The sequence below is a fragment of the Callithrix jacchus genome, chromosome 8, assembly GCF_049354715.1.
Source record: "Callithrix jacchus isolate 240 chromosome 8, calJac240_pri, whole genome shotgun sequence".
NCBI lineage: Eukaryota > Metazoa > Chordata > Mammalia > Primates > Cebidae > Callithrix > Callithrix jacchus.
In genome coordinates this window covers 60,062,410-60,073,238 of record NC_133509.1, presented here as the reverse complement: position 1 = coordinate 60,073,238, position 10,829 = coordinate 60,062,410, and the positions used below count along the sequence as shown (strand labels likewise).

The 10,829-nt window shown below is 37.2% G+C and overlaps 1 non-coding gene across 1 annotated transcript; it reads left to right on the top strand.

The window, feature by feature from the left end:
- The first annotated feature begins 2,800 nt into the window (after window positions 1-2,800).
- On the top strand, window positions 2,801-2,865 carry LOC118145389 (small nucleolar RNA SNORD37). The gene has a single exon (XR_004730504.1). It is a non-coding gene; the product is annotated as a small nucleolar RNA SNORD37 (small nucleolar RNA).
- Window positions 2,866-10,829: the final 7,964 nt, after the last annotated feature.

Below are 10,829 nucleotides of genomic sequence, written 5' to 3'. Positions count from 1 at the left end.
ATTGCCTCTGGTAATGCGTTGCTGTATGAGATGTACTGAAATAAACAATTTGTCCTTCGGTTCTTTCAATCCTGTGTTCTTTATCTGTTAATGGGGTTCCACATGCTTTGCTTTTCAAAACTCCTCAAGTTGCTGCATTGAATGATAAATGTTCTGCTGAACACCAGCCATTGTAATCTGCATATTAACAACAAGTGAGTAAAAATGGCTGGAAAGGGGGTTAAGAATTTAAATGAAGTAATGTTCAAGGTAAAGAAAAACTCGGAATGGAGGTGGACGGAGGCAAACAACAAAGACACTTCCAAGTTCTCAGGGTTCTCCACAAACTTCTACTGATTTGTTTAAAATCTAGAATTTGTCAGAGTGAATGAAAAATCCTGTGTTGAAGCATGACCTAAAGATTAATATTGTGTGTTCTTATTCCTTCATTGCCTTAGCGGTGACATGTATATTGAGGTCTTCTCTATGGTAACTTGATTTCTTCCTTCCCTGACGTCCCAAATTCGACTCATCACTGCTGATTTAACCTTAGACTTGCATAATATTTACAAAATGCTCAGGAACAGGAAGAATTCAGAGTTAAAAAAGTAAATATAACTAAGTTACAAGAACCAAGATTCCTTTGGTTATAGAACCAAAGGGAATCTTTAAAAACATGTAGTTAATGTCTTTCCTTTTGGCAAGATAATGCCTAAACCTACCCTAAAAGGCAGGTGTCGATCCTCCTTTTAAAGCCATCAAGCAAAGAAAAATTATACAAAATACCCTGGTGACCTGTTCAGGGTATCTCAACCCTATTCAAACAAATTCATGTCAGATCTAACAGCTTCATACCAAGTGTCCTAATGTTGAAAACAAAACAGAGACCTTATTTATCATGGTGTAGTGGAAACAGCCCTGCAATCCAAATCTGAACAACTGAGTGATTGCCTCTTTCTGGTTGTGGGCATATTTCAAGTCATTGAACTTCTGTGAGTCTACATGCCTTCATCTGACAGAATAATATCCAGATAATTTTCTTGTGAAAGAATTGTGTACATTAGTTTAACTTTACTGTCATTACTATTATTCTTAAATACAAGAACATACTCAGCACCTCCTAAGAAAGGAGCCCTTTGTTGGTAACGTGGAAAACAGAGGCATTCTGTACGGTTTCTGTCATTAAGGAGCTGAGCATTTCATAAAGAGAGACATATGCAAAAATGTGACCTAAATTGAAAAAATAACATATTGCCACATATTAATCACAAGTACAAGAATAAGTTCTACTGGAATTCAGAGGAGGGCAATCTAATATTAGCAAAAGCAGCCAGGAAATCAGCGTATTCCTGAAGACTGGCACATACAGCTTCTGAAAGGAAGACAAGGCCAAATTGAGGCTCATTTCTTAAACACAGTATTTTGGAGTGAACAGAAATTAATTGGCAGTGAAATGAACCCTTGTAATGCCTTGTATTGATAGCTAGGATGTTACTCAGTTATTCATTCAGTAATGACAATTTCTCTACAATGTGCCAGATTAAAGAGATATAAAGTAAAACACAGTTCCATTCTAAAAGAATCTAAAAGTTCAGTGGAAGAAAACTGAAACTAAGATAAATCAAATTATGTTCCTACTTGGCCCAAATGAAAAATAGTAGAGCCAAGATTCCAAATTCGTTGTGAAGAGTTCCATATACAGTTCTCTTTATGCACTGTACCTCAGATTGACTCCCAAATTCCACTTTTTCCTCTCTCTCCCTCCCCCTCACCCCACACACACATACACATACAGTACTTACATATGTAGGTGAGGATGTAGCATGATAATATATAATAATAAACTCTGTAGGTTTTAAAAAAATGCTTCTATCTTTTCCTTCAGCATTCAGGCAGAAAGAAAAGCTTATGTACAGTGAACACGAGAAGAGATAATACAAAAGAATAAAGGCCCAATTTGCTGGATTTTAAAATTTTAGATAGATTTTGAAAATATCTAGCAGAGGTAACAATCTTGAGAGTCAGAAATTTAATTTTCAATAAATAAGCATTTAAGAAAAAAGTTTTTAAATTTTCTTGTTCTAAGCATTCCATTTTAAATATTAAAAATATTGAAAGTTCAAAGTATCAGTTTATCACTAAAACATTGTTTTATACAATGTTTATACAAGAACGATCTGCAAGCCTTCTATATCAGACATGTAGTATGTGTCATAAATTAGGTTGTGGAGCCATACCCTAAGTCTACAAGGACAAAGACAGGAATATGTATTTTTATACACAACCCAATTTTCCTTATCCATTGTAAACTTTGAGTAGCTGTGCTTAAACCCCATCATGGAGGAAAAAAACATAAAGGAGGAAGACATGGAGAAGACATGTTGAGATAGTAATTTTTCTGCTCAAAGAGGGATATGCATTCAGCCAGGAAGACAAAGAGAACTGGAGGGACATAACTGAGGTAAAGATAACTGTAGGTCCCTAAAGAGGGTCTAGAACTCCAGCTAGGCTGAAAGCAACAATTCATAGCCAGGTGCGGTTGCTCACACCTGTAATCCCAGCACTTTGGGAAGTCAAGGTGGGTGAATCACTTGAGCACAGGAATTCAAGATCAGCCTAGGCAACATGGTGAAACCCCATCTCTACCAAAATTTACAAAAATTAGCCAGGCACAGTAGTGCATGCTTATAGTCCCAGCTACTTGGGAAGCTGAGGTGGGAGGATTGCTTGACCCTGGGAGGTTGAAGCTGTGGTGAGCTGAGAGCACACCACAACACTCCAGCCTGGGCAACAGAGCAAGACCCTGTCTTGGAAAAAAAAAGTTCATGATAAGTAGCATTTCTTCAATTTGATATGATGTGTATTGAAGAAATCCAGCATCTGAGGCCCATGGAGAAAGAAAAAGAATAAACCTGGACAAAGACACAAAGGTGCATAAAGGGGAGACAACAGAAAGAGACACAGGAGCAAATAGCCATCTGTGAGAATAGAGGTCTGAACATGTACTCTCCACACAGCCCTCAGAAGGAACCAACCCTACTGACACTTTGATTTCAGACTTCTAGCTCCTGGTGTCATGCAAAAATGGGATTTAGTTACAAAGTTTACATCTTCCAGAGGAAATACAGCCTGGAAAGTCAGACCCCATTGATCCTTTCAAATTTAGTCAGGATTTTGACTGCTCTGTCACCTAAGGACATCAGTGGTGAACAGGAGGCTAGAGACTGACTTCCAAGGCCAGGTGACAAGAGCTATACCTCAGCTAAAGGCAGACAGGAGCACAAATTGTGTACAAACGCAATATTCCCCAGATGCCTGGAGCACACACATCCTGTTAACTGTTTCCTGTGGTGTAGAAAGGTGAAGAATCAGGGAGGGAATCCTGAATCAGTTGAGCACTAGTTTACAAAATATTTCTTCTCATAATGTAAGTGACTGAGTGATCTTGGATCCACAAGCACATCAGCAGAAATCTGAGCTTGAGAATGTATGCAGGTATAAAGAAACAAAGGAAGATATATTTTTTACATGGCTAAGTTTATAACAGTATAAATACTAAATGATTTTCATTTCAGCAAATGTGCTTGGCACTTAAGAGTTGGGAATACAGGGATGCATGTCTGTCACGTATTGACTCATTACTGGTGCCAAAGCAGTATGAGGCACATTGCATACATCATCACCATCCTGCACATCAGATCTACATGTAAGTTTCATTATCAATCCTCAGCAAATTAACAAACTGAGGATTAGCAAGATTTTGTCAAGGTCACATCATTGCTGATTGGTTGGCAGGGATCAAACCTAGGTCCACTCAACTTTGCTGCCTGCCTTTTATTCACTAAGTCATAGGAAGTTTTGAGTAGAATAATATAAGAGAGGTATAGAGGTTATATTTGGGAAGTCAAAGCCTGTGATCGTGTGATGGGTAGACTGGAGGGAATGGCAGCTTTGTGGTGATTCCAGGAGGAAGACAGAAGCAAGAGAGACCAAGGCCCAGATTTTAAAGTCTTTCCTGAAGTGGAATTAGGGGACGGTAGCTTTGCAGTGATCCCAGGAGGAAGACAGGAGAAGCAACAGAGACCAAGGCACAGATTTCAGAGTCTTTCCTCAAGTGGAATTAGCAGACTTTGGAGGCTAATGGTAGGTTTGGAGGGCAAAGTGGTGCATTCTGGAGAAACTTTAGGTCATTATTTTGTGAGGCAGAGTGGATTGGGATAATTTCTTGTATTGTTTATCAATACAGGATATCTGTGCAAAACCAGCAGTGTGGTCATCAGTATTTGCATGAGATATCACAGGGAGAATTGCATACAGGGAGATGAAAAGCTGACCAAGGAGCAGAGGCCAGAAGAGCAACATTTAAAAACTTAAGTATAATGGAACTCTTGGCATGTCTTTGCTCAGACTTTATGCCATTCTTTCCTAAAATAAATGTTCTAAATATTCAAGAAACGTAAGGTTTTAGTGGAAAGAGTTCTGACGTAGTAAGGTTTTAGTGCCAAATTTGGCATTAATTAATTATGTGACCTCTGACATATCGCTTAATCTAACTCAGACATGGCATCCTGATCTGTGGAACTAGCAGATCTCCAAGGTCTCTCTTTCTTTAAGACGCAATGATTCTCACTGATTTCTTAAATTAGAGGATTTTTAAGTGAAGTATATATTACATTATATTATAGGCAATGCTGTCAAGTGCTCCACAAGTATTAGTGATAAGAAAAATATTAATGAAAATTCTAACTTTATGACTATAGAACTTTCAAGATTTTATAACTCAAAGTCACAGGTATTTCTTTCTCTTTCTACAACTGAGAACAAATTCTATACACTAAAAAGATGTTGCAACAGACTAGTAATAAAACAAAAGTCATCAGGACTAGGTGAAAGTTTTCCCAATCATCATTGTAATTTATTAACATAACAGTCATCATTAAAATGCCTATAAACAGAGACTTTATACAATATAAAAATTACTTCATTTGAAAAGATTATGTTCTAACAAGAAATAACTTATGGATTCAGCTAGACATTGAATGCTAACAATGTAGCCTCTTCAATGAGGGAGAGAAATGATTAATCCCATAGTCTTGCCCCTGAGCTGTAGATCTCATCCCAAGTATCACACATAATAAAAATGCTCCATTATGTTAGAGCTAGTGCTCTTCAAAGAGAGAAACTGTTGTTGAGTCTGTCTTACAACTTATTTAATAAAATGACCTATTTCTTAAAAGACGCTCCACTCTCTTAGAGCTCAGAGGAATTCAAGTGAAGACTTTACAAGGTGAATTAACAGCCCAAAGCACAGACTTATGCCAAGCTAGTAAGTCAGAGAAAATCATTTTAACCTTCACCCAGAAATTAAATGGTTATTGATTCACGTGGAAGATACCGTAACCTTTCAGATTAAATTAAGAAATGTTGCTGAACACAATTAAAAATTTTCAAATGTAACGCTGTTTGCAGAGTGCATTTTTGACTAAATTTCATCTCTGCGGTTAATTACCATGTCTAGGGTCCAGGAATAATAGATTAAGTGGAAAGTTGGCTCCAAAAGTTAAAGAATGGGGAGAATGCAAGAAGTATTCAGAAATGATTTATGTCTTACTGATGAGGTTGAGGGAAGAAAGCCAAACAACCACACCACTCTTCTATGCTAAAAGTTTTAAGCTAAAGTGGTGATATAAAATTAGCAGGATGCCCATTCCTTTCAGTGGGACTGAGGCAGCTCCAAATTTTTCTTACAATTAGGAACCACCTCATTCCTGCTAAGAAGACTAAAGGTATTAGGTTGGTGCAAAAGTAATTGTGGTTTTGATGTTACCTTCATTGAAAGATCCAGAGGCACTCCATCTAGGTAAAGAAGGTGGATAAAAGTGAATTCTAACCTCTAAACACAAACCCTGTCTCAAAGTAACAATAGTGTAATATTCTAGAAAGGCTAAAAATAGCTGAGTTTTTTGTCTTAAATATGTGATTAACTGGCTGATCTTACAAAATACCCAACTTAATTTTGCTGCATTTTTTCTTGTCTGCAAAGTGAGGGGGTTAGGGCTTATGCCTTCTAAGTTGTTCCAGTTATATAATTTGTAAATGATAAATGCATGTGTGTGCCCATTTCCTTAAGTTCTGTTGTAAGGACTCCCACTATGACCCTGCCTCACCAGAGCTATGCTGGGTAGAGAACTTACACTTTTAGAAAACCCAACTGAACTTGTTTTCATATAAATCAGGTTTCCAGAATGAAAAACACAAGTATTTCACAGTGAAAACAGCAAAGGAAGTATACAAGAAAAAAAAAAAACACTAAAGGCCTCCATGACACATTCAGTGAAGAGATGTCCTGGTAACTTTTACCAGTTAATTGATGCATAAAAGGTTGTGAAGATTAATGCACTTCAAAATCAAAACGAAATTGAATTTTTGACATTTTTGCAAATAAAAACCCCAAAGAATACATAGATGCCTTTTGATTTGTCACAGGTGGAAGACTCTGAATCATGAAATGCTCTAGGAGAGACCATTAAATAGCAGCATTAAATGGTTTGTCAGTATGGAGGAAAAGTAATTGAAGAACCAAACTCTATGTGTGGGGGCATTGCATCTTAAAGTATTTATCAAACAGAGATAAAGTGAGTTCTTTCTTATACAACTAAAGTACAAAGTATTGATAAAGAAGTCACAGGAAAATTTAATAATTTAAGTCTTTAATTTTTCTTATGGGGTTCGACTGATCTTTGCTTAAAAATACTTCTAGTCTACATTCAAAAAGTATTGGTCATCTAAGTTATGTGTATCTTCTGCTTATGAGCAGAAAAAAGACGTAAAAGTCAACAATTATTTTTTGGGAATGACATTTTAAAACAGTGATATAGTATGGAATGGGTATAGCAGGTAAAAGAAGAAGACTATAAATATGAAAATAATTTCAAATCACCTCATTCTGATACTCTTTGCTTAAGTCTCAAGGGCAATCACTGATCTGATTTTAAATATACAGATACAGACATGCATTTAAAATCACTTTCTAAAATGAGTTAGGTAGGATTTCCTCCTTTCGTATTGTTTGATACAGTTTCAGAAGGAATGGAACCAGCTCCTCTTTGTATGTCTGGTAGAATTCACCTGTGAACCCATCTGGACCTGGACTTTTTTTGTCTGGTAAGCTATTGATTGCTGCCTCTACTTCAGCCCTTGTTATTGGTCTTTTCAGGGTTTCAGCTTCCTCTGGTAGAGTGCAAGTGTCTAGGAATTTATCCATTTCTACCTGGTTTACTGGTTTATGTGAGCAGAGCTATTTGTAGTAATCTCTGATGGTAGTTTGTATTTCTGTGGGATCAGTGGTGACATCACCCTTATTGTTTTTTTATTGCATCTATTTGATTCTACTGCCTTTTCTTTTTTATCAATCTGGCTGGTGGTCTATTTTGTTGATCTTTTCAAAAAAAAAAAAGAGCTCCTGGATTTATTGATTTTTGAAGGTTTTTTTGTGTCTGTATCTCCTTCAGTTCTGCTCTGATCTTAGTTATCTCTTGTCTTCTGCTAGTTTTTGAGGTTTTTGATCTTGCTCCTCTAGTTCTTTCAATTTTGATGATAGGGTGTCAATTTCAGATCCTTCCTCTCTTCTCTGGTGGGCATTTATAGCTATAAATTTCCCTCTCAATACTGCTTTAAAGGTGTCCCAACGATTCTGGTAAGTTGTGTCTTCCTTCTGGATCATTTCGAAGAACATCTTTATTTCTGCCTTCATTTCATTGTTTATCCAGTCAACATTCAGAATCAAGTTGTTCAGTTTCCAAGTGGTTGTGCGGGTTTGAGTGTGTTTCTTGATCCTGAGCCTGATACCAAAACCAGGCAGAGACTCAACTAAAAAAGAAAACTTCAGGCTAATATCCATGATGAACATTGACACAAATATCTTCAATAAAATACTGGCAAACAGATTGCAACAGCACATCAAGAAGTTTATCCATCATGACCAAGTAGGCTTCATCCTGGGGATGCAAGGCTAGTTCAACAAACACAAATCCATAAATGTAATCCATCACATAAACAGAACCAAAGACAAAAACCACATAATTATCTCAATAGATGCAGAGAAGGCCTTTGATAAAATCCAATAGCCCTTCAGGCTAAAAACTCTCAATAAACTAGGTATTGATGGAATATATCATAAAATGATAAAAGCTATATATGACAAACCTACAGCCAATATCATACTGAACTGGCAAAAGCTGGAAGAACTCCATTTGAAATCAGGCACTAGACAAGGATGCCCTCTCTCACCACTCCTATTCAACATAGTATTGGAAGTTCTAGCCAGAGAAATCAGGCCAGAAAAAGAAATAAAGGATATTCAGTCAGGAAGGAGGATGTCAAACTGTCTCTATTTGCAGATGACAAGATTGTATATCTACAAGACCCCATCATCTCAGCCCAAAATCTTCTCAAACTGATAAGCTTCTTAACCAAAGTCTCAGGATACAAAATCAATATGCAAAAATCACAAGCATTGTGATAACAGACAAACAGAGAGCCAAATCAAGAGCAAACTGACATTCACAACTGCTACAAAGAGAATAAATACCTAGGAATACAACTAACAAAGGATGTAAAGGACCACTTCAAGGAGAATATGAACCACTGCACAATGAAATGAGAGAGGACACAAACAGATGGAGAAACATTCCATGCTCATGGTTAAGAATAATCAATATTGTGAAAACGGCCATACTGCCCAAAGTAATCTATAGATTCAGTGCTATCCCCATCAAGCTATCAATGACCTTCTTCACAGAACTGGAAAAAAACACTTTAAACTTTATATGGAATCACAAAAGACCCTGCATAGCCAAGACAATCCTAAGCAAAAAGAACAAAGCCGGAGGCATCACACTGCCAGACTTTAAACTATTGTACAAGGCTATAGTAATCAAAACAGCATGGTACTGGTGCCAAAACAGAGACATAGACCAATGGAACAGAACAGAGACCCCAGAAGAAACACCACACATTTATAACCATCTGATATTTGACAAACCCAGCAAAAACAAGCAATGGGAAAAGGACTCCATGTTTAATAAATGGTGTAGAGAAAACTGGCTACCAATGTGCAGAAAGCAGAAACTGGATCCCTACCTGTCACCTTACACTAAAATTAATTCCAGATGGATCAAAGATTTAAACATAAAACCTAACACCATAAAAACACTAGAAGAAAACGTAGGCAAAACTATCCAGGACATAGGCATAGCCAAGGACTTCATGACTAAAACAACAAAAGCAATGGCAATAAAAGCCAGGATAGACAAATGGGATCTAATTAAACTCCAGAGCTGCTGTACAGCAAAAGAATTATTAGAGTGAATTGGCAACCAACAGAATGGGAAAAAAAATTTGCAATCTACCCATCTGACAAAGGGCTAATATCCTGAATATACAAAGAACTAAAACAGACATACAAGAAAAAAACAAACAACCCCATTCAAAAGTGGGCAAAGAATGTGAATAGAAACTTTTCAAAAGAGGACATATATGAGGCCAACAAACATATGAAAAACTGCTCATGCTCATCATCACTGGTCATTAGAGAAATGCAAATCAAAACCACACTGAGATATCATCTCATGCCAGTTAGAATAGCAATCATTAAAAAATCTGGAGACAACAGATGCTGGAGAGGATGTGGAGAAATATGAACACTCATACACAGTTGGTGGGAGTGTAAATTAGTTCAACCATTGTGGCAAACAGTGTGGCAATTTCTCAAGGATCTAGAAATAGAAATTCCATTTGACTCAGCAATCCCACTATTGGGTATATACCCAAAGAACTATAAATTGTTCTACTATAAAGACACATGCACACGTATGTTCATTGCAGCCCTGTGTACAATAAGTCCTGGAACCAACCCAAATGCCCATCAATGATAGACTGGACAAAGAAAATGTGGTACATATACACCATGGAATATTACAAAGCCATAAAAAACGATGAGTTCGTGTCCTTTGTGGGGACTTGGATGAATCTGGAAACCATCATTCTCAGCAAACTGACCCAAGAACAGAAAGCCAAGCACCGTGTGTTCTCACTCATAGGTGGGTGTTGAACAACGAGAACATGTGGACTCAGGGAGAGGAGCATCACACACAGGGGACAGTTGGAGGGGTAGGGGAGAGACAACGGTGGGGGGATGTGGAGGGAGAGGAGGGTGGGGAGGGATAACATGGGGAGAAATGCCAGATATAGTATGCACCTAAAGTAAAATAAATTTTAAAAAAATCATTTTCTATGTACACACACCCATAAAATAAATATTAGCATTTCATTATGTGAATGAGACTGTTTTATTATTTCAAAATATTAATCCCAATAATATGAATAATCAGGTAAGCGTAATGCCTTTGTAGTTAACATAGCACAAAGAACATGTAGAACAACACAAGATCTATATTGGCATCCAAACACATCTTCGTTGGGGTCACATAAAGAAGACCTTAGGGAACCATGTCATTGGTCCATGTGTTCCCATGTAGTCTAAAGTGCCCCAGGAAGAGATCAGTTGTAGCACATGAAAGGCAATTCTGCCATCCAAACAACTGGGTTCATCTGATTTTACTCATGAGAGTTTATAGGTATGTTTTTCTTCTTAGGTAGCATAACTTTTGTCTTCTGCTATTTAAGTAGTAGACAAGGCTGACAAAGACAATAAAGAGAGGGACATGCATTTGGTAATTCCAAAAAGCTTTTGTGGCTGTCTCTATTGTCCTCCCTTCAAATGATTAGCACTTGTCAAAGTAAAGCTGTTCACATCATAGAGGTATCAAGACAAAAACAAACGTGGTCTC